We start from the raw sequence: 19,288 nt of genomic DNA, 5'->3' as shown, positions 1-19,288 counted from the left end.
TTTGCAGAGGTCTGGCTCACTTATGTTCATTACACCGTGGATGCTTTTAGTGTAACTTTTAACGTCTATATTTTAAAAATGGGAAGAATCTGCAATAGAGTCAGCACATCGCAATATCTGAATGACTAATAGCCAGCAGAGGTTAATGTCCCTTAGCTTCCTCACAGGCCATCAACCCCTAGAGATGATTATTAATTGCCTGGAATAGCCTATGCCATGGTCATTACTGCTTAATTATTCAGATGAAATTAATAATATCAATTCTAGGACTTCAGTTTTCATAAATGGAGAACTCCGTCTTTTTTTCACAGACACATTTCACATCCAAACTAACATTATTTTCCTCCCTGCTTTAATAAATGACGCTCTGTGCCTGTTAAGCTTTCATAAAGGTAAAGACATTTCTTACATATCCGATAGCATATAGAACAGACAAATAACCAGCTTATATTCAGTTATTGTTGCGTGACTGAAGAAATAACCACAGAAATCGATCATGGTAAGTAATAAATGAATGAACTGGAAATTATAAGAAGAGCTGTATCCAAACTGCAGAGCACATGCAGCATATGACCCAAGCCTACTTTCTGTTCCCCAGTCATGGGGACATGGGGAACTCTGAGGAACTCTTTAAGCTCAGACTCCTGAACTTCCTTTGCTAGACACCAGACAGCAGGGGGAAGCTTTGTTTCATTAAGGTACCTAACTCATACAGAGTAACCCACCAAAACCCTCCCTACTTCAGGCTCCTTGATTACACTGCAACATATCGCATAAGCCCAAGTTACTTTAGGTTTGTCTTGATTGATTGATTAGGAAGTCTTGCAGATGGTTTCAAACCTATGTAGTGCCCTCACTTCTGCCCAGGGGTCCACTAACCCTACCTCCCCCACCAGTATTTTCCACAGAAGGAAATGTGCACGTGCAAGACTGTGATGAGCTTCAGCTGATCGATGCTATGGATCTGGCAGTCACCTGGTACCACAGGTACACCTCTTTCCTTCCCAGGAGAAAGGTGTACACACAACCTTTGTGAATTCAAAGCTAAATGCATGCGTACTTGTCATTAGCACTCGGGAAAGGTATTTAACCTCAAAATTACAGAGGCACAAAGTGCCAAATTCTTCCCTGTCTCTGCTGAAACTTTGTGCAAGAAATGACATACCAGATCTTCCCTGCATGGATACCTACAAAGAGCAACAGAGAATTACCTCCTGGGCATGTTTTATATGGTGAAACTCTGTGGCCAGCAGAGTGGAAGAGGTCAAACTTGTCAGTCACGGCAGTTCCTTCTGCTTTGAAGATCAATGAATTTGTCGGTTTGTAGAGTCAGGAGAAAAGAGGCACCAGAAGCCAGCCCACGCTTGACAGTTCACAGCCAAAGATTCAGAGAGGTTTGGATCCAAGGTTTTGATACACGTCTTCAGAGTTCACTTCCCAGATGTTCATTTTCCTACCCCCAATGCACTTCCAGATTCCTGAAACTTGTTCTGACCATTAGGGTGTCGAAATTATTTGCGACCTGACTGTCCATTATAAAGTACTGTTGTTACCATGTTCATATTCACTCAAAAGCAAAAGTACGGGACAGCCCTGTGTGCCTCATATCTGACAACTCCTTTGCCCAAGGCAGACTGGCAGACCAGCACTCTGGCTTCGGGATGCATATGGGGAAGAACAGGCAGAAGAACAGGCATCATCTCTTCAGCCACTTCTATTATGAACAACATTTTCAAAATGTGCCTCTGCTTCTCTTTGTGTCTATATGCATACAAGTCGTGGGCTGACAACACCTGAGAACACCTTCTCAGTCAGTCCGGAGAAGCAAAAAGAAAACTGGTGTGCAAGTAGTGTCCTGAAGGATTTCATATTGCACACATCTGCTTCCCAATATAGCACTTTCCGCAGGCTCTGCTGGACAGAGTTGGGTGTGAGCCTCTCACAGTCGATGCGCAGCTAAATGCTGTGTGAGCTTGTCAAGAAAAAGTAAAGACAAGAAAAATCATTTGCTAGGGAACAGATGCAATATGGGCATGTTTGCACTGGTAAATTAAACAGGGCCAGGCCATGAGTTTGAGCGCTATTCCTCCATATGTCCGTGCAGCTTATCAGTCCCTAAACAGGTTTGGTCAAGGCAGCCAGCAGTCCCCTGTGCAGTGCCTGGGTGCAGCTCAGAGGTTAGGATGTGAAGGGACCACCACAGCATGAGTCTGGACATGGCCACGCTTGGGATTTTTGAAAGGGAGATGGAGAGGCCACGGAGTTTAGCTCTCTGGATATGAATCATGGCCTACCCCTTGGCTTCTAAGCTGTGGTCAGTCCCTTTTCCAGTGTACATTAAGTATGGAAAAAGCCTATGGGCCTAAAAATTGTGAGATTTGTATTCCCAGCCCTTCAAGAGACTCGTTGAGTGACATCATTTGTTGTGTGGATCACCGTTGGATTTGCATTAATTGAGATCCTTGTTTGCAGAAAGTTGTCTTCTATTAGATCAGTGCTCCAGGAGAATCGTGTATTCGTAAATGCACAGAAAATTATAAGAAAAAAATGCACAAAGTTAGTTTGCTCTTCAGATCTTAGAGATGTTAAAAGAAAATCGAGTCCAAAAGCTGTACATATAGCATTTTATCTTACTGGATAATAAAACTAACAGTTTTGTGGGGGGTTCACTAGCAACCCACTGTGACAGACAAGAATTGGAAGAGGTTGCAGTGAGGACCTTTTCTGGGGAGGGCCCAAAGCTGCAAGAGAGGGGGTTTAAGATCCAGCTGCTGTATTTCCCTGCTCTCTCCCTGCCGCCAGAGACACCACAGGTGTAGAGAAGCCTTGCCTTCACTCCACATCCCAGTTTCTCACCAATTACTCAATAACTTTCTTATTTGGTTTTTGTTCTGTTATTATTTTTATTTTAAGTACTTTCCAGTGACAGAAATAGAGTCCTTGGTTAAAAGAGTTCACTGACAAAATGAAGAGGCAATGCAGAAACCAGGGGGAAATCGATGAAGAGAGAGGAGGAGGAAGAAGGATGTCCTGCGTCCTTTTGGTTACATCCTCTTGACAGCTCTCCTGCATTCATATATATGTATACATCCGTCATGGACATCTTGAAGATCTAGCGTATTATTACTGCCATATTACTGTGCTACTTGTCAGGTCCATGACAGAAGTGAGCTTCCTGATGGGAGAGGATGAGAATGCAGAAAGCTTTCCCGGGAGGTTATTTCATGCATGGAGAGCTGCCAAAGGGAGGGCAGCAGAACGAGAGTGGGAAATGGAGAGTGAAAGGATGCCGGGGGCTTTATCAGGGTAAGGGGATGGGAAGGGAAAATCAGTAGGGTGTTTGCAGGGGCAGGGCTACATAGGGTCTTGATAGCGACGTCTGTCGCTATGACATCTCTTGGTAGATGTCTGTATTTTTTAAGCTGTGTATTGGAGGGAAGAGAGGGTGGGAAGACGAGGGGGCAGCGAGGTGGTGCATTCAGTGTGATGGAGGCTATTCCATTTTCGGAAAGCAGTGAGCAACTAAGACACCATGTTTGTTCAAATGTGTAGGTTCCCTCCTTCTTAACAAATACTGCTACTGAAAAATCCCACGGACCGTGGGATTCTTAAGATTTGCTTCTTGCAGCTTCACTTAATATTTGCAATAATTCTCCATCCTTGATTGCCCAGTCGAGTCTCACACAACTCATCTCTCTGCTGCTCCAAAGACAGAGGCAAAAGCACGAATTTGGAGAAGGGGAGGAAGGTAGCACCACAGCCTGGCTCCTATGGGAGATGGCTCCTCTCCAATCAGCCAAAAGGCTGCGTCTAACATCACCTAACACGCCATGTCACAGGATGGGACAGAGGAGTGACATGTCAGGCAGGCACATGTCACCCGTGCTCAAATAGGTCCTGATCGGTGGCACGCTGCCCTGCAACAGCCCAGTATCCCAGTGTCTCCCATGCCCCAGGACCTCTCATTTCAGACATCTCTCCTAATCCTGTCTTGTCCCTTGCATCAAGTAGAAAGAAATTTGGCAGTACAAAGCAAACAGAAAAAACTTTTAGGCTTCCACCTTGTCCACTGAATTAATCATCTCTGGCAGATTTGTGGCTTCCTATGACCCTCAGGTTTTACTGTCTGCTAGCACATCAGGCACCGATTTTCCTCTCTCTTTCCCCTACAGCAAGCATTACAGTGATCTTTCTCAACACTGACAGGGGCAGGGCTTATTTCCAGTAAAAGGGCACCATACTTAGCTGCGCCGGGGAAGTGAGGTTAGGGAAATAGGTGCATGGGAATAATGAGAGCGCAGAGGGCAGTAGACTTTCAATATGTTTATGCAGTTAAATGTAACAAGTTCAGACACTATCATTTATTTTTTTCCATTGTTCACAAAAAAAACCCCAACAGCCCTCTCTGTTTGCAGTGTTTTCTCTCTGTGAGTGCTTTCCTATTTTTCTTAACCTCTGTGTTGCAGTGCAGCTAGACTGTGTGCATGAAGATACACTCCCTGCCCTGGGGAAGATCTGAGATAAGCAAAGAAGTGACATACAAATGGCAAGGGGGAGAGACCGATCTAATCGACTGGCCGCAAGCTTTGTACATTAAGATAGGAAAAGCATACAGAGAAGAGGAAAGCCGCTTTCTGCTGGGAGAGGCACGCTGCTCTCCCCCTTCTTTTCTTTGTCCTTGTCTTTTCGCCGTCATCTCCTTCATGCCCTTTTTTCTGCTTCCCATGCTGAAATGGTGTTAGACGTGTGGGAGGTATTTTGAAGGCTGTAGCATGGCCTGTGCACAAATATTGGCTGGTTTGTTTGTTTTCTGATTTAGTTTGCTGCCCATCTCTGTCTCTCCTCATGGCCTCCAGCCCGGCAAAGGGATGTCAGCTGCTCCTTGCTAAAGTTGGCTCCATTCCTCTCGCTGTCTGGTGAATATCTAACACCTGCTGATGGTCTTTGGGTTTGAGCATTGTCACGTGCCTCCCATATTGCACGTAAAGATGGAAAACTGGCTTTTTTCCCCCCTTCTCTTCTCCTTTCTTAACCCCTAAAACTCTTTTCAGGTGTCAAATCTGAACTCAGCAATACCAAAGGATTTCCTGCACTTTCATTTCACTGTATTGTTTGTCTTTGGGTGGAGTTTTTCAAACTCTCCTTTTCAAGACATCTTGAATGCTTGAAGTTCAAGAAGGAAACTGAAAGCTTTTGTTTCAGGACAAAGTAAGTATTTCATATTATAAAACGCAAATTTTTTCTCTGGCCCTTCTGTCCAGCTGGAAAATGGTTTGAAGTGTCTGAGCAACCACAGGGCTTCTTGTCTCTGCTACTCCCAGTTAGCCATAAACCAAAAAATGAGATCACATCCTCCTTGTGGTACAGCATCATCATGGCATTGATGGAAGACCGTGGCAGATGCCATTGCAGTGTCCCTGCAACCCTGCCTGCTCCTCCTCGCTGCCCGTGCAAGGGCTGCCAAAGGAGCAGCAGCACAGCAGTGGCAGTTGGACCCTGCAGCATTGCGTGGAAGAGCCTTCACGCCGTCAGCGTTGGGATGGGGCAGGAATGGGTGAGTTTTCTTTGGCCAGAGTCCGGCCTCTGGTGTCCCAGGCTTCCCCTCTTCATACCTTGGACTTGGTTTCAGCCTTTGTAAATCCCTTGTTACAGACAGACTTTGGTTCATGGGTGGGCTGAGTCACAAGGTCTGTGACAACACCTACTGTGTGGGCCATGGTCCCACAGAGGACATTGTATAGGGCTCCCGTTGGTGTTGCAACACACTTGGGCTACCGTGCAACGTGCCTGTGGAACCAAGGTGAGAAACCCTGCTCCCTGCGCTTTATGGGATGCTGTGGCATGTGCCCAGGAGGAAGGAGGATCTGCCTTCCACCTCATTGCAGAGCCATGGTTGATACTTTAGACATACAAAACCTATGAAGCCCCTGGGACAGAACTCTGTCAGGGTAATGACACAATAGGAGATCTGAGAAGTCTGACACAAATGTGGTAAACTTCTACCATGAACATCTTGGCTTTGGAAGTGCTAGCGAGAGGAAAGATGGGCACTTGGCTAGGCGTCTCTGCTCTTCCAATGGCTTTTTTCATCCTCCTTTCTCACAGCCAATCCCAGGAAGAGCTGTCAGGCTGCAGCTGCCCGTTTCGCACCTCTCTGAGACAGCCGGGACAAGTGCACTGAAGCCCTTGCATTCATCCCTGGCTCTCACCCGGACAGCCTGTGCGCACTTGGATGAGCCCTGAAATCTGCCAGCACCCTTCACCACCCCACACTTAACGGAGCTCATCTCTTAGCTCTTCTCCTCTGCCACAACTGTAGACTCCAGTCTGCAGTCGTCCTGCTTAAACTCATGCATGTAACTGAAGTGCCTTGTCAATGGCTCGTCTCCACCATCGTCTCTGTTTGTGGTCACTGGAAGGCCAGAGACAGGCACTTCCAGGTGGGAAGTGATATGAGGTGGGATGCACTGTCTGCAACACCCCCTCTCTAAGTCCACAGAATCTGGTGCAAAGGCGCTGAAACTGGGGCACGTATGTTACAACAAGTCGCCAAAGTGACTTAACAATTGGGCTGTCTTTAATCAAATGTCTGAAATATGGTGGAGACTTTATATCCATCTGTTGAGAGGACTTTGTCTGCTATCTATAATGAAACTCTTCCCAAATGCAATTTAGTTGCTTAGCCTGGTAATAAATTGTATATTCCCTGGCCTCTCAGAGGAGAAAGCGTGTCTCCCTGTGGCTGCCACTACACAGACATCCCTTTTTGATATAACATCACGCTCAAAATGATGCTGCCTTTCTCAGGGCACAGATAATAAAGATTTATAAAGTAACTTTTGAAAAGACTACTTCAAAACCATGTAGCCTTATTAATACAAATCAAGAGCTTCAAAAAGCCATCTTTCCTGACCCAGCTTAGAAAAACACCAAGATTTAAGCAAAGGAAAGATCCCAGTGAAATCAGTGGGCTTAAAACTAAGGACAGACTGGCGGGATCTACTTGTATGCAGGACTAAAAGTAGGCTGACTTGCTTTGGCAGGGTGAAGCCCTGCTGCCAGATTCACTGCAGTGACCCAATTTCTTTGCAGGACTCTGCAGGGGAAACGCACACTCCTGCAGTTCATCCCCTTCCTTCAGTGTCATTAGTTCTGTTTCTCCCACGCTGAACTTTCACAGAGGGAGGATTTTGCCGTGCTGCTGAGGGTCTGGGAAATGACATCTCATTTTTACTGTGGAGTTTAGGAGAGGGTTGTTTGATTCTAGCAAAAAACCTGCCCTGCGATTTTCCATGCAGCTTGAGGACTGGAAGGGAGGTGGAGCCTCGCCTCACCCCCTTCTCCATCAGGGGGAAACCTTATCGCTGTGGGGGTCTGGCATAACTGCCCCACAGCTTGGGCAGGGGTAAAATCTTCCTTTTTTTTGCCCTCAAGTAAACCTTGAGACTTAATCCACCAGAGACACAACGACCCACCTCCAGAGCCTGGGCAGGAGATGGGGGAGGCAGCCAGGGCTGGTACAAAGGGAGACAACGTTTTGGTTGTTGCTTTGAGCTGACAGCAGTCTGAAGTCAAGAGCATGTTGCAGATATCTTGTCCTGTATGCAGCACTGCCTTTGTTATGCAAATTTGTATATGTTACTTGATTTGCATTTTCCGCAACTTCCTCCTCAGTAATACGCAGTTAATATTTATATACACTTAGTTAATGCACAGTTTATATGTACACTCCTCACTGCGGTTCTGCAGATTAGTTAACCAAAATCTGGCCAGATTCTGCCCTGCCTACGGATTCATGTAGGTGTAAACAGGATCATGACTTTTCCAGTGCAAAGTGCTCTGGAAATGAGAAATAAATTGAATTTTATAAACAAAGTCTTCAATGCTAAAAAAAGTGTATGATTTTTAGCACATTGTTTTAGAGACAGAGATGCAGTAAAATAAAACATCGTGGAGCAAGGACACTCCTGGAGAGAAAGCACTTGAGAAGTGAGTAAGTACAGCTCCTTATGTCCCCCAGCGTGTCGCTGCTGATGACACTGTTTGCGTGACTGCATTCATTCAATCAACTCAACATCATGTAAGGGTGTACTTAGGGGAAGTTCGGTGCTTGGTAAAAACCCATCCCCAGCTAAGCTACAGCCCGATTCTTGATAGGAAACAAGGCTGCCTGCTTTTTTCATGGTCAGTTTTGGTGGAAATAATGGGTTTGCAAAGCCTCCCTTTTACCACCAGAGGTCGTAAGCAAAACATCTCAGCTCCTCCGTCGCTCTCCTGGAGGGAGGGAAGTGGGAGAGTCAGCAGAAATATTGCTTCATTCAACGCTAAGTAAAACGCAGGCAATAACCGAAAGGATGCCCAGCAATTGAGGCAATTGAGAGGGAAGGTGGCAAGGTTAGCAATGCAACCATCGCTCTGCCAGCGCAGGAGCCGGGGACAGGCAGCGGGAAGAGGCACTGCTCGTACGCTGCTGGATGTAATGCAGATTTGTTGACATTTGTCGCCCTTTTGTATTTGCTTATTCAGGAACACTAATGCAGGAAACTTTCTGTGTTTTGCAGGAGGCGTGCAGAATCTAAAAGCCCTGTTGAAACCTGTGTGAATATTCTAAGAAGGCACTTGCAGCTTTCCCCAAAATATGCTTTTCCTATTTGCAGACACATTTCAGGAATACTAAAAAAGCATCTGAGTATAATCAGCAACCGATAGGCGGAATTTTCCTGGCCATAAAGCCTGGATCAGCTCATGGACAAGAAACACGAGCACGTGATTTCTCTGACCAGCCATACGACACGAAAATTGGAAAGGCAGCAGAAAGCTTGGGATGAAAATCGGCTCAAGTATATCCACACCGTAAAACTTTAAACAGTTATTAAAGTCATGGACTGTAAACTGTGTGCACATCATTTGCAAAAGGAAATGTGCTTTCAGACAAATTCTTTATGACAAATAACTCGATCTTCTCTCCCTGCCCCCTTTGAGCACAGCTGTGGGCAAGGTACATTGGAAAGGAAAGGACCGAGGGTGGGAAATCAAAATCATCATTTTTTGATTCAGAAAATGTCAAGCCAAGCAACTGTGCTCTGCTGTAAAGCTCCCTCATGTCCTGGCCAGAGCCCTGTGCACTCCCAGTTACTGGTGGCCAGGATTAGCCGACTTCCCATGAGGAGCACACACAAGGAGAGAGAAATGGCATAAGGCAGAAAGAATGGCACCGATGAGCCAGAATTACCCAATTACCTCCACAGCTTTACAACTCCATAGCACACATACTTTCACTATAAGTAAAAATGAGTAATTATATTCCTATTTTGAAAAAAACACACAGTTGCTCCGAGAAAGTCCCACAGTCTGTTTTTACTGAGAGATAAGGCTCTTGAAAAAGAAGAGGTTTATTTTTCAAAATTGGTAAAACACATTTCTGAGCAATGACTAAAAAAATGCTTCATCTTTCAGTGAGTTATTACTTACCACTCTAAAAGTGAAGTTTATTACAGAAATCCTGACAGCTCATTAACTACCTTACTAAAGAACGGTTGTGCTGTAATAAAACTCCCATCACTCCACCTTCCCAGCAAAAGAAAAGATAAAATGAACAGACCGTTTACATATTGCATTCAACCAACAGCCACAGAAACACAAGCCCCCCACAAGTCTCAAGACAATGCCACGGTGGGGTTGTGGTGGGCCCTGGGAAATGCCTGCCCCGCGCAGAGAAAGGCCTCCAGACCAGGGCTCCTTCTCTCCTGCCCTTCGGCCTCTTCCTTCAAACCCTTCTCGGCCACCTCCATCAATGAAGGTTTCTTCCTGCCTCCCCATAGCAGGGGGCTGCTGGGGTGGGCATCGGTTTCTGAGAGACTTTTGCTATTTCTAGCAGCTCCCCACAGAAAAGCCACAGGTTCACTTTCTGTCTCTCTGGAGCAGCATTAACCTTCCCTTTTTGTCAAACCTGTTCCTAAAAATCTCCCATAAAAGAGGCTCCAGGATTTAAATACATCTCTCTCATGCAAATCAGGCCAATTATCTTGTGTCCTTCCTGTAGCAGACAGAGAAAGTTTGATCTCCCTCCTTCTCATTACAACCTCTGATGAGCTGGGGGACTGGCATGGGTTCCTGCCCGCCCCACACCCTTATCCCCCAGTCTTCCCCACTGCAAGCACAGAAAATCCATGAATTTATGCAGAAATATTATTTTGTAACTCTCCTGTCACACTTATTTTTCTCCTCTAGTCTCTCTGCAGCTTGTCATATCTTTCTTCAAAGTATGGTTATCAGCCCTGGATAGAGTAACACTCTAGCAGGGACCTTATCATTATGGATCAGAGCATGTTAAATACTTCTGGTGTCTTGCACATGACATTCTTGCCAGTAAATCCGAGAATGGGAGTTGTCTTTTCTGCAGCACCATCACACGCACATTTTTAGCTTGTGAATCACGGCAATTGACAAATTATTTTCTGCTCTACTGGTGACTTACCATTAGCTCTCCATTGTGCATTTCTGTATTCACATCTTAACGACCTTTCATGGGAAGCTTTTTGCATTTCCTTTTACTGAACACCCTGCAGGCCCTGGATCACTTCTCCAGCTTGTCAAAATAATTTAAAAAGTTATCCTTGCCCTCCAAAGTGCTTGCATCCCTTCCCGGCTTGCTGTCATCTATGAATGGCAGAAAAAAATGTTTTCCTTTCTATCCTACAAGTTGCTTAACATGACCAAACCTAAGGTAAATCCCCGCTGAACATCAGTTGACATACATCCCAGTTTGACAAAAAACACCCAAACTCTAAGCATGTTTTTCCCTCAGTGTATGCATCCACCTATGAGTGAGTTGTCTAAGCTGCTGTTACAGTGGGTGGAGGCTGGAGAGCTGTTCTGCCCATCTTCAGGTGGGCAGTGCGTGGTAAGGTGAATTTGTCTCCAGGCTCTCTTGGTTGCCTTGGCTAATGGCTCTGTCCAGAAGCAGGTGTACAGTGATGCCCTCAGGGCAGCCAGACGGAGCTGGCAGTTCTGACACAGGACCTACGGGAGGTCTGCCACTCTTTGAAGCGGTAGCTAAAGGTCAGCCAGGAGGCATCTCAGATGGTACTAGATGCCTTTATGTGGGCAACTGCATTAGGCCCTAGATCTCCTCCCTAGAAAGGAAGCTTAGATGTCTAGGTTACATGTAGACACCTACATGGTAAACAGGAGACATTTCCATGCACGAATCTGAAGCTGAATCTTGTCCTACCTATCTTCATTTTTGCTTAGGGGAATGCTATGTAGAGCAGTGTGAAAAGCCATATGAAAGTCAAAGCAAATCAAGTTTGTTGTTATCCCCTAGGCCAATTATTTAGTCAAAGACTGAAATTATATTGGTTTGACATGATTCTTCTTGATAACTCCACTATTGCTGGTTTTCAATTATTGTATTACCCTTTAGGTGCTTTGGTGGTGTCTGCTTAATAATCTGCTCTAAGCACCAAAGTTACATTCCTTGAACTCTAGCTCCTCAGATTCTTCCCCACCTTTTATAAACACGTGCTGTATTTGCCACTCTACACTTCTCTGAGGCATCCCATAAGCTCTTGAGGATAATTGTTAGAGAATCAGAAATCACTTCAGCAAGCTCTGCGAGTTCTCCAGTATGTTTCACTGGGTGTTACCAATTTGAATAATTCTACTTATCTAAATGTTGTTTGGCCTCTTCTTTTGCAAGTCCATCCTGCATTTCTATTCCCTTATTAAAATTGTGATAAATATCTAGCCCTCTTTAACCTTGTTTTGTGAGGACTGAGGCTGTCGAATACTTTGGCCATTGTTGCCCTTCTCCCTTGCGAGCTGCTGGACCTGTGTTTTCCTTTGTCCTCCTCTCACTTTCCCTGTATTCCTCAATGCCCACCCTGCCCCTCGCTGTTTGTAACACATTTTACAGTTTGGCCATTCTGAACTGAACGTTAGGTACTATGGGCGTGAGGACTAGTGGAGAAAGATTGGTTTTCCTTCCTGAGGACCAGACGCCGGAGTCAGTTACGATTAATATTATCTGACAACGGTATTGAAAACCAGTGATGTCGGGTTTTGGCTTTAGTGTACCAGTGCTATATTGCTGCTTGATTACTTCGGCAGTATACACGAAATGGCGTATGATTGCTTTTTTGCAGGATGTTTTGAAATAGTCTTTATATAACAATGAACTATATGAGGCAAAATTGAAGGATACAGGCAATACCCCTGGTACAATCATCTTCAGTCTTGCATCTTTGCTTCCAGCACCTGCTTTCAGGTCATTGAGATAATTTTGCTGCCGTATTTTGCCTTGTACTCACCTCAAACAGCAATCTAGACATTAAGGACAGCTATTAAACAAGGTCACATTGGAAAAATGATTTGGGTTTGTTGTTTGGTTGTTGGGTTGGTTTTTTTTGGTTTGGTTTGGTTTTTAAATTCTGGTCAATTCCAAATGTTTATTTAAATTACAGAATTTCTGGACTCATTGAGAGTGTCCAGCAGCAAAGGGCAAACATATTTGCTAACGGCAAGTAGCCTGTCATTCAGCAGGGTTGTGATTAAAGCTTAAAATGGTCTTGGATGCAATCTTTTGAACTCCAAATTATGGCTCACATGATAGATTGATGCAGAAAATGTTTACACTTCATTATGCTGTAAGATGATGGATAAGCTCGCAGCTGCATTTGATCAGTGAAGTGTAGGAACAGGTCAGATGAAGTAGCAGACGGAGCAGGTTGAGAAATGAGAATAGAAAGTTAATTGTGGCCAAGATTAATTTCCTTTATTTGACTATGTGGGAGAAGGGTTTGAAATTGTTTGGAAGGTGTTTCTAATTTCAGAAGACAATCATAGTCTTTAGCACTGCACATGACTTTAGGCACATAAATTTAATCTATAGATTTCAAAGCACTTCACAAACACAGTTGTTAATCTTTTTGCTCACCTTTGGAAGTGGAATCACTGACAATTTAGTGAACTGCTACTTTGCCCCAGCTTCTCACTTGAGTCCACAGCAGGTCTGATGCAGAGTCCTCTGTCCCCAGTTAGCACATCCACAGACCTCAGGACCTCAGACACGGAAAGCCCACTGCCCCCTCTCCGCCAATGGAGAAAATTGTAAATGTGATCTGTTCTTCCTGGAGAATCCTGAGTCCCAAGCAAATGGTCAGGATTGCAACCTGTCTCGGGGAAATACCAGTTAGGCAGCAACTTGCTTAGATAGCAGCACTCCCCGCAAATTGATGAAAGAGTGAATTCTGGCCGCATGCAAATGGAAGGACAGAGGACTGCCTTTGACAACAACTTGGTGCTGTGTCAGGATGAGACCCTGGCACCTAACACCTAAGCGAGCCTGATGGCACCTTCCAGCCAGGTCCCCGGTCTGGACAGCTGGTGAGTCACGACTTTGGAGTCATGCAGATACACCTGGCATGCAATTGCCTTTGTGCATCTGCTACATGCAGAACATAGAGGCATTTGCACAAAAACACAGTGAAAAAAAGAAAAAGAATAAAATTATTTTCCATCATATATGTGGGAAATTGGTAGTTTCTGTGCTTTTTTGCTCAGTTAAGTATTGCTGCCTTCTTGCTCTTAAATCTTGCAAAGGTTCTCATGCACCACTGGAGTTCTTCATGCTCTGCTCCATAAACACGCACGCAATGCCTGGTCATCCCCAGAGTAGCTTCCACTCCTCTGTAGCTTGTGGTCCTCTGTGCCCCTTAGGAATTACTGCCTCATTTCTCACCCATTGAAAAAATCCTGTAGGCTTCAATGAGGCCAATACTTTTTTCTGGTGTCTCTGCCATCGTTAAGCAGACGCCATTTGGCTTTAGATGCTGAGTGTCTCATCATTCTGAATAAACTGCCAAAAGAAAGAAACAACACTTTTTCAATCATTTTAGTTCTTCAGGAAATCTGGAGTCGTACACAGACCTTTCAGTTTTCTCAGTATGTGTCCTGTCAGTTTGTCTCCTCTGAGAGAGTCCAATTATGTCTGTGTTGCAGTCGTATTATAAAACAGCCATTTCACGAAATAACTGATTTCACAATGTGATTGCAACATATTAAAAATGCCATTTGCAGTATTTACAAATACCGACTGTTAACAGGGGCATTCATAGAGCAGATGGGCATCTTTTCAACTAGTGTTTACCGATTTGGGGTACTTCCCAGGAGAAGAGATTTTTTTAAAGGGGTGGGTAGCTGCATGCTGATGTTAAGTAGGGGGATGGCTTTTCTTGAATAATACAGTCAGATGTAGTCCTAATCATGACAATTAAACAGCACATCTCCTGGCACCTCGTAGCGGCGCAAAAATGGCAGATAATATTCATCACATCAAAGTAATGGGAAAGAGCGTGGGGTGCAGATCCTGCACATGTTACATAGGCAAAATGGCAACGAAGTAAATAGGAATTTTGGCAGAACTGTGCCTCCTGTCATCAGACGGCTTTGAAATCTGAAAATCTAAGGCTTGAATCCAGTCATTCTCACTCATGCTCTGAATTGCAAGAGTAACAAAGATGTAAATAATGGCATCTTCTCATATAAACCTGACTTCTCTCCACACTTCGTGTTCTGTGCATTTAAACAAAAGAAAGTGTGAAAAATATTGAGTGTTACTGCACCTAAGAAGCCCAAATTTTGAAAAAATATTCAAACAAGGTATTGCTATTGTTGTAATAACATCATATAACTAGTGTTTACAACATTGTTATATAATGTTATTACATCATATAACATAGTAACCTATATGATGTAATAGATATGATGTAACTATATATTACCTACTTCTTCTATGGCACTTTTCACACAGAGATACCAACATGCCTTACAGAGAAGGGCAGTATCATTAGTATTGCTATTATAATTTCTATTACCATTAGCCAACAAGAAATGTGCCTGCCTGCACAGTGCAGATGAACCCAATCAATGTATGTGTCCACAACAGGAATGCCGATAAATATTCATCTGAAATATTATTTCCATAGCACATCACGTATCAACAAAATTGAAGCGATTTTTATAAGGGGTGAGGGGAAATTATTTTCTACCAGTTTATCCACTTAGCATAGATGACTCTGGAGAAAAGGACAATGACCATGAAACTGGTATTAATCTTCACATATGATTGATCATTTAATTGTAGTAGCCCTTCATGAAGCTAAATAACTGCCAGTTGATGCAGAATTGTACTCGAGATTTACAGGGTAAACACCCATCGCATTTTAGACATCACACAATAGCCCACGATATAATTATCAGTTCATCATCTGTATTGTCAAACATATCACGTAGACACTGTAAATAAATCCCAAAATACCAGAACTTCAAGCAGCATCCCAACTGAAATAAAACAACCTTCATATTCAGGTTATTGGGTAATTTAAAATTAGTATATGTAGCCATAGTTCTTGTTCTGCATTTAAAATAGAATCATGATCCGGTGTTTTGGGGTAAACTATTATGTTTCTGTGAAGAAAAGTTGTCAAGATAATAAAACATGAGAAGCAACAGAGAGGCGAACTCCAGCAGTGGTATTGCTAGACTATGTTATTAATTTTGGATTAGGTGTGAGTGATGGGTTTAACATTTACACGAGAGATCAGGGTGGAAGAGTTCCATCCAATTCTTCTTTATCAAAAAATGGCCCCCTTTATGACCTCTCTGAAGAGCGATATGTGAACAATTTATAGCTAAATTATATGATGCTGCTAAAGCTCTGGCAAATAACAAATGCTGTTGGCAATGATAAGTTGCAGCACGCAGTAGAGAAATCTTCCTTGTCCAGACTTTGCCACCATTTAAAAAAAAAAAAATGTTGGAAAAAACTTTAGAGAAATGAGGAATATGTTTGAGAGCCGAGCAAGTGATTACCTTGCTCAGCCAAACTCTTGCCCAGAATGCAGTTGGTAACCATCTGCCTTCGTACCATTTGTCTATGGCTCTGGCTGTGCCTGACCTACATGTGACACTTCTGAGCAGATGTGTATCAGGATACAACAGATGAGAGAACGTCAGCCCCTGCCAAAAGGAGTCCATGCATATTGGGAAGGATGAATACCAATAAATCAGGATCAGATGGGATGTGTTGTATGGCTTTTTCAGAGTCGAGAAACAGTTCAATTGTTTTATCTATTAAATGAATCGATAAAGGATTTAATAGTAATATATCTTCCTGCTGTATTTGTCTTGAGCAGTAACGTAACGTTTGTGTCCACTGAGGACCTTTTATTTTCAGGGCATTAGAGACTGAAACACAGGTCTGATGCCTGGAAATTGAGATCCACCAAAACGACATTAATTCCATCCTATTACCTCCCACTTACCTTCTATTCATACTTCATTTAACTTGTATGAGTGAGCGACTGAGGCGTAGTATCAGAGTTCACAGGCTCAGAGTATATATTTAAGGTTTTTCAGGAAGTGGGTATGGGAGGGGGAAGGGGATATGTGGAAGGATTAAACACAGATGAGTTAAATGCATGCGTGTTGGAAGGGGAGCTCTGACCGTACATGGAACCTATGTGACAGCTGAGACTGAAGTGCTGTGCTGTCAACAAGAGTCACATAGAAACGGACATAACCACGTGCTCAGCTAGTGTCCCATATCTGTATGATACAAAGGAGCCTGCACTTCTTTGTTTAAATTCCGGAAGAATGCGTTTTGTGGTAGGCACTTGTCACTTGGGAGAGGTGTTGCATTTGGTTGGACAAGGATGGTTCATCAGGCAGAGTTTTTGAGGGACAGGCTCCCTGGTGTTAAGAATAACAGTTAGGGCTATGTATGAAACCTCAATTTCACCGTCCTTCCACAAGCAGCTTCACGAAGTTCTTAATACAGTAGGGTCTTTAATTGTTACAGTGTCTTTTAATAAAGCTTCATCTAAGAATCTGTTTACAACTGGACAATGCCTCATTAAAAATACTTTGTGTGCTGACTCCTTTATACAAAGAATGAAAATAGTTTTCTCAGCTAATATCTGGGTGTCCTACATCATCAGTGAATTTGTCACAGGCAAATCAAAAGCATTTGTATCAGCTGGGTACACGATACAGTTAGCTACATGAATTTAAATAGGAATGCCAGAATTCTTCTTAAAGAAAGCAAGTGGGCAAAAAACAGAAGCAAAATTGATGAGAAAATGGAATACATTGGATTTATTAAGGCTGCATGCATCTTTTCAAAGACAGCTGAATATATTTAGAACAGAGGGATTTGTCTCCTTTTTTGTGTTATTGCAATTATTAATACCAATAGTACTAATTTAGCTCAATGTTATTTTAATCCCAATATGTTTTCAGAATCAGAGATAAGTCTTTGATGTCCTTGAATGTACACAAAAGCTGTACATTTAGAAATAACACGTTTTTCCTAGTACTGACTTCTCCCCTGCATTAATGTGCTCTCACAGATCCCTGCATTTCCTACTCGCAGCTCAGTTTTGCACCCATTGCAGAATTTGCCGAGAGCCACAAATCTAAACGCTCTGCTCCGTAATGGTGACCACTTCAGTAAATTACGTTACTTTATAGTAAGCTGAATTAGGACTCTTCCCCTGGACCGTACATTTTCCAGGGCCACCAGGTTTGTGTATGCTCTCCCAGTCCTTCCCCAGTGAGGTATGGGAACCAAGGAGCGATATTTCTTTCTATGCATGTGTTTGAAGAGTAGAAAAGAGCTTTCTGAATCATGCTGTTTGGATCACACCCTCTTGATCTCTCTGAGTGCTGGCTGGTCATGCGGTTCTAGTTCATCCTTTTTGTTAATGGATGGTTAATATGCACCTAATACTTGAGTAACGCTGCTGCTACCTGACCCCTGGTTGGTCGAGTGGCTATTTCCCAGAGGTTTAGCTCATATAAAAGGTGAGGTGGGAGGAATTGCTGTGTTTTATTCAAAATTCCCAGGTACTTTGCAGCTGAAACAGGACCTCCTGCAATATTTTAATCCTGCGTTTTTCACGAAAGCTACAAGGCCTACTAATTAACTTGGTATTTAAAGTAAGTAGCAGCAATTTGTAGAACCCAGTAATAAAATTACATAAAAATGACAGTCTTTGAGACAGAGCAAGGAAAAATTGTAATGCTTTCTTCTGCACTAATGATTTGAGAGGTATAGCTAGACTTTCGGGAATAAGGCTACATAAATTAATTTTTTTCTGTGTTTTTTATTGTTGCAACCTTCTTGTAGGTTTTCATTATAGCATTTGAGCTTCGAGATTGCTTTAAAATCACAAAACAATAGATTAACCTCAGCACTAAAGAAATAACCCTTTTTTCCCTGGAAGTTTGTTTAGTAGGCTAACTCTTCTCCTCTTTGGAGTAATACACACAGAGAAAGCAGAACCTTACCCCGCCAGAAAATTTTTGACAGAACCTCAGCAACCACTGCCAAACTGTCTAAATGGTCTCGGCAAAGTATGTCGTCTTTGATATTTTATGGAATTAGTGCCAGACAGTAATCCCTGACCTTTCAGGGATGCAGATTCAGAGGGTGCAATTCACCTTACGTAAATGTAGGCATCTACAAAGGAGATGTAACCATCAGAGCTACTCTCCTACCCACTTTTTTTTTATCAGCAGAGAGAAATGAGCCCTTCTCCCTTGTGATTCATCTTGTCCTAAGGTAATCATCCAAACCAGATCAGATGATGACTCATGAACTAGAAATGCATGTTTCTATCCATTAGTCTAGGAAGAGAACCCTAGTCTAGCTTAGGTGGAGACATCTACCTGGCAGATGCCTCAGGTTAGGTGAGATGAATGCTATCAAGTGTCTCTCCAGTGTTTCTGTGTCCTTGGTAGAGCAGACAGGAATAATTTGTCATAAAAGAGGAAGTCTGCATTCAAAACAGGATCTTCCCATGTAATAGTTTGCTACAGGGCATGGTGCCTTTCTTTCTGGAAGGAAGAACCAAAATAGGGCAGCTTCTCCTGCAGCGACAAAACATAAAAGACAGAAGTGGTCTCCATAAAAATTTAGGGATGCAGTGAAATTACACCCTGCTGCTCTAACAAAGGATCCATCTTTCTGTATTCCAGGAAGAAACAAAAGGAAACCATTGCAGCACCATTCAGAACAAAGATGCTCCCTACCCTTCTCAGCACTCTGCTTTTTGGGGGAGGGGGGCGTGGGCGTTGTCAGGGATTTGTGCTATCTGAGTGAGCGGGAGGAAAAGAAACAACAACAAGACATTTAAAACTGATTGATAAATTCCAGGTGTGTCTTTGAAGAATACTAAAATACTCTGTTTCCTTTTGTTTACAGTATATATCCTATTCTAAAATA

The sequence above is a fragment of the Chroicocephalus ridibundus genome, chromosome 1 (genome assembly GCF_963924245.1).
Source record: "Chroicocephalus ridibundus chromosome 1, bChrRid1.1, whole genome shotgun sequence".
Taxonomy (NCBI): Eukaryota; Metazoa; Chordata; class Aves; order Charadriiformes; family Laridae; genus Chroicocephalus; species Chroicocephalus ridibundus.
This window is presented reverse-complemented; position numbering follows the sequence as displayed.